A 9,469-nucleotide genomic window follows, 5' to 3' on the forward strand; every position below is an offset into this window, starting at 1 on the left:
AATTGTATTTAATAATAGCAATATAGCAATATAATAATTAATAAATAGCAATATAATAATTAATAAATAGCAATATAATAATTAATAATAATTCTGACGCCCGGTGGCTGAGTGGTAGCGCTTCGCGCTGCCGTGCCACAGGTCCTTGGTTCGATCCTTGGGCCGGGCAAGGCCGACTCAGCCTTTCATCCCTTCAGTGGGTCGATAAAATGAGTACCTAGCATGCTTGGGAACTAACACTGGGGGTTCCGCGTTCGGCTGACCACCCGACCGGAACATATGCTCCTGCACCCCAGAGCCCAAGGTCAAGAAAACTGAGATGGGCACAGTCGGCCTTGGCCCTCTTAATGGGCTGTCGCGCCACTGAGTTAGTTAGTTTTTAATAGCAATATTCTAACGAAAATTATATAAATAATATATGTTTTTTCTAAATCATGCATAAGAAATTGCGTGGTGTGAAACTAATCTATAACTTTTTTCACACAACCAAGTATAAGTTTTGCTTTAAACTAATTTTTAAATCTAAAAATAAATGTTTCTACTAGGTAATCTGTTAGAAATTCAGCATATCAATAAAAGATTAAACATTTTTCAATTGTAAACAATTTGAATATTTATATATTTTTTAATTAATTGTGATCAAAAATATGAAATTAGAATGTCGAATAGTTTTAAGTTAAAAAAATATATGATTTTCTTAACAGTGTCTTAAAAATGGATTTACCTTTAAATATATTTATTAGCTTTCTAATAACTAGATGACAGAAGGAGATATTTTTGAGCCAATTCTTTTCAAATTTTTCAAATATTTGGAGAAAAAAAATAAAAGTAAAAAAATGAAAAATAATATTTTTCATCATATCTGAAAGTGCTTCAGATTTATTTATTTATTTTTGTTTATTTCGCATGTTATGTTGTAGATTTTAGTTTCCTGTAATCGATTTTTGAAACAGTTTCCAATTTATGAATTTCAAAATTAAATTGTCATATTTTTATGCGAAAAATAAAGTACAATAATCAAAATTATGAGATGCAATTTATGTGTTTTTTAATGAAGTTTCTCAAATCATTATTTAGTCGTTATTAATTGCAAATTTATAAATGTTTTCGATGATTACTCTGAATATCTCTATTTTTTTTCTCTATATCAAATACCAATGCAATAAAACAACGTTCAGATTTATTAAATTTATTAGTAACTCAAAAATCTTCATTTTGATTTTTTTTCAGTTCATTTGATTTTTTAATTGTATTTGTAATACAATTTTTTTAGAACTTAATTAGGATTTTTAATATTTTAACAAATAGAGAGATTTCTTTACTGAATGTTTTGAAAATATTGCATTTTTATGTCATAAAGGAAGTTTAACTTTTTACATTGCTAAAAAAGGAAATTTTTTTATAGTAATTTTGCTGTTTTTAAATACCCGTAAATTACATCAATACAGAAAATAAAAAGAATAAGCAGTTTATGTATAGAAATTTAAATATTTCTCTACAACTATACTCTTAAATTATGTGAAACTTAGTTATCCAAAATTTTTAAAAACCATCATCGTGACATATATATTTTTCAATAAAATGTTAATTAACATATACTTTGAAAGAAATCCATATTTTGTGCATATTTTATTAAATAATAAAATTAATTTATTTGATCAATGTAAATTTAGTTTCTTTTTAAATTTGTTGTTTTAAATTTCTCATCACTTTTGAGATTCTTTTATGCTTGATACATTTTTGCTAAATTTATTACCCATTGATCAGCTCACATTACCTTTATGAAAAACCAGTAGTTTAGTTTATTACCTTATTTATTTCATAATGTTCAAACATTTATTCGTAAATTTTCTTTAAAATAAACTAATAAGTAAAATTAACTGAATTGTCTTTTATCAAAAAATATTATTTCAAATATAATATATAATATTATATCAAAAAATACAATTATTCTGAAAATATTTGTATTACCTCAGAGAGAAAATATGTAGAATAAATAATATTCTATATACTTTCTGAAACTATGAGTCGCATCTGAACAAGACACTGCAGTACTGCAGAAATCAAGGCGATGCGAGAACGACTTTATATTTCAATTAAATTATTCAATTAAATTATTCAATTCATTCAATAAAATTTTCAATTAAATTATTTAATTAAAATTTTGCTTTTCCAAAAAAGAACGCTTAAGAAAAACAGGTAGTACAAAATTTCATTTGAATCAGATAATTACAAAGTGACCTTCAATCTCCCTGATACAATAATAATTTAGAAATACAATAATAATAGAATTCATATAAGTGAAAGAAGCGAAAAAATTGAAATTATTATATTTTTTTTCAATATATTTTTTTGCAATGAATGATTAATATAATATTGCAACTTGTGAAAAAATTCACATTATTATTTTTTACAAAAAAGTGATTTGAGTATCGAGCAGCAATTGTCTGTGTTCAGCAGCGATATGTTAATTACATTGCTTTCCATTTTTATCTTTGCAGAGAATATTATTGTATTCTTACTTAAATTTTTTGCAGTAACATTCACATCATAATTGCTGCTCATATATTTTCTTTTCACTAATGTAGACATTATTATTTTCTAATCTTATCAAAAAAAGATAGTAAGTGATATAAAATCTCCCGAAAATTTTTGTAGTGTGATTTCGAAAAAATTGTTGGTTTTTAAGGAGAGAAAAATGATTTTGGTTTAAAAAAAATATCACTTTTGGTGAAGTAATTTTTTCATTTTCGCCTGCTGCCAACGTAAATTAAATTGAATCATTGCTATTAGTTAAGGCTAAAACTACAATTTAGAGAACCAACGCAAGACCCGGTTTAAAAAATTGTCTATAACATTACGATTTCTGTATCAATATCTTGATAATGTATTAGTTGAAGCATGATTACAAAATTTTGAAAAGATGCTTAAATTAATTTTTTTGGTAGACACCAGTCTCGAACGTAGACTCCAGCAAGAAAAATATACTATAACTTTAAAGAATTTGTCTATTAGATGATTGAAATTTTTCTTGAAAAAGGTTTACTTAAGATCATGAATTGCTTTTTCAATATAGTATCTGGTATAGGAAGTGATATTCCATTTTTTTGAATGCTGCCAAAAAAAAGATCATATTTAAATCCGAAAATTATCGGTAATCATCCCATAAATCAGTGGTATTATGGGGAATCGTCAGGTATTTTTGTGCTTTAAGTTAGGAATTTTTTTTTAAAAATTTCGTCCAGATTTCTCTAAATTTTTTGAAAAGTGCCTGAAGTTGCACTTACCAAAATGTCGAAACTACCCTATAAAACTAATTTTAAAAATATGATGTCGCCAAAAAAGGTACAACAAAAGTTTCTTAATTTTCAAAGGCACCAATGATTTGACCTGCGTTGTTTGCTTTTGTATCACGACTAAGTGCCTAAATTTCATCTGTTATACCCCTTATTCCTCTTCCCTGTTTAGTCAACAGCAATGGCTTGTACTTTTTTGAAGATGTTAGTATTTCAAGAATTAACAGTCTTCAATACTTTTAGGTGCAAAGAGGCGTTTTTCGTTGATTTTGGTAAATCTAATAAAAAAAATTTTTTTTTATACTTTTCTATTTTTTTTCCAAAGGCGATTCGGTTTAATACTGCCTATATAGTGTCCTACCTAAAATCCTTTGTCACAGCAATCAGTATATAGACCCCATATATATTTTTGATTTTGTATTAAAGACTTCCAAGAGACGGAAAGTAGAAAACTATGATACAGCTTTTTGATGTACCAAATTAGGTAAAGATGCATCACTGAACCATGCGACATGGGAAAATGCACATGATCTCAGGAGAGAAATATTTCAGAAAATATAATGGAAGTCAGAAGTAAAAGAAATACTGATGATGAAAGTTTCCGGAAAATAAGGTCACAAAAGAAAAAAATATATATATGAAAAAGTGGCTTCTTGGGCAAACATTTCATAGTCAATGAAGTTGGTCTTGCAGTCGTCCGATTAACATAACATTTTGCACAATTCCTATTTTCGTTGATTGAAACAAGACGAGAGATCACGGGCTAAATTTTTTAAAAAATGAAAAGTTAAGGCAACCTAAATATATTTGTTACTATAGGTGTAATAGAACATGATATCTTGCTTTTCAATTCAGAGGAAGAAAAGAAAGAAGGTGGACTGAAAATGGCTTTTTGGGCTGAAATCACATCTCATGGTCAATTGAGGGTCACTTTGCAGTTGTCAGATTAACTTGGAATTAAAATTTTGCAAAAATTTTTTTTTCTCTGTTGATTGAAACAAGTTGAGGAGGTGAGAGCTAAGCAATTTTTCAAAAGTTTAAAAATAAGGAGGCAATCCCTTATTTTTTAGGATTCTGTATATAATAAAATCCCTTTAAATATGTTAAATTTTACTCAGAAATAAACGTAAAAACAGGCTAAATTTGCAAGGAATTTGAATCTGTTAACACTCTATTATTTATTAACGATATTCTGATTTGTATGAGTTTCTCATTTGATTTGTGTAATGAAATTCTACTACTTTTTTAAAATTCGATAAAAGTTGATAACAAGTTTTTAGAATTTTAAAAGTATTTTCTTTAACTAAGAATTTCAGAAATTTCCTATAGAAATGATATTAAAATCAATAATTGATGAAAAAACGTAAAACCGGTATTATCGCTTTTATAAAGAAATTGAATTTTTGAAAGATGTCAATTGTTTTAAATATTTTTATTTACTCAGCTAGATAATTCTGATTTTAGGTTTTTAGTCTAAATCTAAACAAATTTAAAATTTCTTTTTGGCAATTATTTAGCTTTATGAATTTTTCTCTTTTACAATGTCTTGTTAGTAACACCAATCTAACAACGAACGTAACAAACTTATTAACAAAACCTGTATTAGGTTTTTCTTTAAGAATTTCAAATTTACGCACTATTTAGAACAGTAAAATAATATGGGTAATATTTTTTCAATAATATATGTTAAAATGATAGGGAGTATAAAAACAAACTTAAAAATGTTCATATTAGACTAAAAATCATCAACTAAATATCGTCAACTGAAAGAAATTTGAAATTAAAAACTGTATGAAAAAACATTTAAATGACATAAGATCTTAAAATAAAGTATCAAAAAAATTAAAAATATTTTTAATATCATTGAAAAACTTTTTTTCGTGTGAGTTAACAGTTTCCTCAATGCAAATAATCAAAAGTAATTTACAAACCAAGTTCCCAAACTTAAGCACGCAAATATTCACTCTTAAAGATTTAGAGTCACTTTTAGAATAAAAACTTATTTCTTTCCTTCTTCTCAAAACCACCTGAAGAATTACGGAAGTATAGTTTGGCAACTGTTCAAAAGAAGGGTGCTCTTTAACAAATTGTTTTTCTCTGAAACTAACGTACAATTCTTGGCACTATTATAGACTAGTAGGATGATAGCCAAGTGATAGTAAAGTGGACCTTGAATTTGGTTCATTCATATATTTAATATTTGTTTACATTCCCGAAATTAAAAGAATATAATTTAAAGCACATTTATAATAAAAAAAATTATATTAAAGCAATTAAAATATTCTGAAGTTACAAAATTACAATTAAAATATATATATTTTTAAAGGAAACATTAATTGCATTTTTATGTAAAAAGTGAAGCTTATGTATTCATAAAATTTAATATATTTAGATAGAAAAGGTGCATAAAATTAGCGCATGAAGTAAGAGGTACATAGCTTTTAACTTTGTAAGTAAAGGAAACACAAACAATATTTTTTCTGCCTATGACTGACTACATAACACTTTTATTTTCATTCCGGAATATAATGAATGATACGCTTAAAAATACGTAAAACAAAATTATATGTATTTAGTTAAATTATGTGTATGTACCGAGAAATTAAAAAATAAAATATTTTAAAATATTTCCTATTCATAAAATTTGTTATAAAAATATTGCAATATTTTATATAAACTCCTTCAAAATTAATTAGTACGTTAATGAAAATAAAAAGATTTGATTTATTGTTTTAACTTTGGAATTTTTTTTTAGATAAAGTGCAGCTGATCTTTACAAAGTAATGAAAATGTAAGCTTTTTATTGTTTTATAAAGGTTTGAGTTTCTGTAATAGCATTCATCATCAAACATAGAAATATTATGACGAAAAAGTGATATTAATAATTTCCGTGAAATTAAAGAATTTCGCAAAAGTTCTCTATGATATATTTCATTATTCTGACATAAAAACTTTCTATACATAACTCTGCTTTGAAACAAGATTTATAAGTAAAATGTTTGAATTTAAGTTTTTATAAATTTGTATTGTTTTAAACATAACAATTTTGATAAATTTCTTGATTTATTTACTTTTGAGACTAAGTAAGCAATGCTACTTTTCTATCAACATCCTTTTTAACTAATGATCTTGCACACATTTCAAAGTAAACGAACTTTTTTTTAAAAAAAAACATTGTCTCAATTAGAGGTTAATTTATGCCATAAACACGGGATAAGCTTTCGTAAAGTTTGCTTATATATGTTAAAAATGAAAAAAATTGTACAAATGGGATTAAAGTATTTATAGTCAAAAGGAATTGCATAAATACAAAGAAATGGAAATTTAGGCAATTTAAAAACATGTTAATGGGATTTTTTGTCCATTCACAAAACGGTAACAATAAATATTGTGTTGATTGAAGAATATACACCACAACAAAAAAAACTTTTTTTTTTCAATTTCAAACGTAATTCAAATGTAAAATAAAATAAATGAATATTCATGGAAAGTAAGATCGTGATGCATCATGAATTAAAGTTTTGTAATCTATCCCAAAATACTTTTCTATAAATTTATTACATATTTAAATAAGGAATATATCTTACCAGCTGTGACAGACTGTCAAATCTCAATCATGTTGATGTCTTCGAAGATTTGGAGATCTTATCTCCTTCGGAAAAGAGCAGTCACCATATCTGTACATTCCTTCTCGAATAGAAATACAAATAAATAAATTTTAAATTGGGGGCTGATATTTTTTTCGATTACACCAATTTATAACATGGATCGGATAGAAGAGGCAGGATGGAGAAACTTGTGGAAAAAGTGAGAAAACAAAAACAAAAATAAAACAAAACTAGTATTCCTACGATTTTATATACAAGTCAACGTTATCCATCTCATGATCGTTCTTTAGAATTGGTTGGATGAGAAACTACCCAACGGAGGTATATGGTGAATAAACTACACTTAGAAGAACTATATTTCTAAATCCAAAATAGGGAAAGGGGAACGTCAGAATTGGGCTGAAATTCCAAATTATGTCTTATTGCCTGGGGTCCGCCATCTTGTTTTAGCCAGACCAAAACATATCACAAATTGTTCTAAGACCGAGATTCGAATTCCTTGACGATCGTTTGGGGATTTTTCTCCGTTTTACATCCCTCCGAAAAAAAAGGGATTTTAATGAGGGTCCAAAGACCCTCACAGATTTGCGATAGTTGGAAAACTATTCGTTAGCATCAATAATTTTATGGCAATGGGGCGCTTGATTTTAATTTTTTCCGTACCACTTCCTACAATAACAACTTGACTGATCTACGTGCTGGTGCACCGACGGAGTCCCGAAGAATTTTCATCTCATCTCTGGTACTTTCTGGTAGTATCTGATTCGTCCTTGCATTGGCAGTATTCCCATGTCCATCCATGTACTAGTGATTGTCCGAAGAATCAAAGACATAATAGAGAGTTTTATTTATTTACTTATTTTAACCCTTGATAAAAGAAAAATATTCTTTAGGGTCCTGGTGACAGTCATCCAAAAGCTGCAGTTGAGGTTTGGGAAAAGCAGCAGCATCAGAGCAATGGGAAAGGTCGAATCGATCGACAAGGCGTCATCCGAACGTGCGCGGGTTTACCTGCGCAGATAAGATTTAGCTTTTGGGGATGGGTAAGCCTTTTTCTCTTCCGACACCCCCGCATCCCAAGTTACGTTCACCTCTTCATTCTCTGGAAGGTTGTGGTGTCTCCAAAGAATAGCGGGATAGGGGGCCGAATTGTGTGTATGTGAATTAAAGATCGAACGATCGGTAAAAACTTCTATTTCAAGTTGAACTTGACTGGGATGAAGACCACTTGTAGCACTTTAAATGGCTCGAGTAATCCCTCGTTCGTGTTTTTTTTTAATGGTTTTCTTCAATCTGCAAAAAAGTATGCTTGAAGATACTAAGGATTCTCAGAATAAAGATTTTACTTTAATTTGCATTTTTTTTGTTTCGTTTTGTTCTGGATATTTGAAACACGATGTTTGAGCCTAAAGAGATAAAAATCAGCCATATCTGCTCTAAATTAAGTTGTAAGAAATAAAATTATACGACGTTTTCTTAAGCTACATTAAAAAAAATATTAAGTGGTTCCATGTTGTTTTTTTTTAAATTTTTTTTAATTAGTTTAAATTCCTTATATTTTTAACACTTTGATGCTGAATTTTCCGCAAACACATTTTCCAAACTTTTTCATTATTTTGTATCAATTTAGATCAAAATAAGGGAAAAATATTTTTATTTCGAATTTTGAAAATTTATCGTTCGTTATGAAATAGGGATAGATAGAGAGACACATTTGTCCCTTAGTATGGACAGACGGCTAACTTCCATACAATAATTTTTTTCAAATTTGCACGGATTTACAGTTATTTAGATATAATAGAAACAGTAAATAAGAATTATGGAACTTCTTTAATTTACAAAATCAATAATTGACAATTTTTGAGCTTGACTTTGCGATAAAAAATACCAAAATATAGTTTTACTTGTAATTAAAACTTCGAAAAATATATTAATCAGAAACCGGCGTCTTATTTGAAACAAAGGGTTAAACAGTAAAGCAACTTGAAAATTAATCAAACAAAAAAAAAACAAATATAATGCTACACATATGTTTTATTATTAAATTGTTATCTAATGTTATTAGATAACAATTATTATCTAATCTTACAATTAGATAACAATGTTATCTAAAGTTTTATTATTGAAAATCTTAACTTAGGTCACACAGTGAGGAATACCAAAGGTGTGTTTCAGATTTCAAACACATTACGTTTAAAAACACATTGCATTTAAAAATTTAATTGAATTTATCTCAAAATGGAAATTGCTAAAAGATTACTGCCTTTTGAACCGGTTAGCACTACGCAAGAAATATGAATAAATTAAATGCCAGGCAAACAAGATCTAAGTTTTGATTAATAAAGTTTCAATGAAGTTAATAATATATCAAACTTTAAAGATTAAAATGATTAATTGTTTTTTCATTCTGATACATTTAATTTTAAGACACAGACTTTTTAGACTAAGACTATTTTTTCAATAAAATATGCTTATAATTTAAATTGAATATTAGTTTTCCTTCCACGAAGGAGAAATATTATGAGAAAGGGAAATTAATATTTGATATATTTAATTTGATATATA

At 27.4% G+C, this 9,469-nt stretch overlaps 1 protein-coding gene across 1 annotated transcript in view; it reads right to left on the reverse strand.

Annotated features, from left to right (window-relative positions):
* Positions 1–7,878, reverse strand: part of LOC107454398 (sodium channel protein para) — a 227,573-nt gene extending 219,695 nt beyond the window's left edge. The window contains exon 1 of the mRNA XM_071181380.1: positions 6,884–7,878. The gene's annotated coding sequence lies outside the window, so the exon portion shown is untranslated. The remainder of the gene's footprint in view (positions 1–6,883) is intronic.
* Between the last annotated feature and the right edge of the window lie 1,591 nt (positions 7,879–9,469).

The sequence above is a fragment of the Parasteatoda tepidariorum genome, chromosome 5, assembly GCF_043381705.1.
Source record: "Parasteatoda tepidariorum isolate YZ-2023 chromosome 5, CAS_Ptep_4.0, whole genome shotgun sequence".
NCBI classification, from domain to species: Eukaryota; Metazoa; Arthropoda; class Arachnida; order Araneae; family Theridiidae; genus Parasteatoda; species Parasteatoda tepidariorum.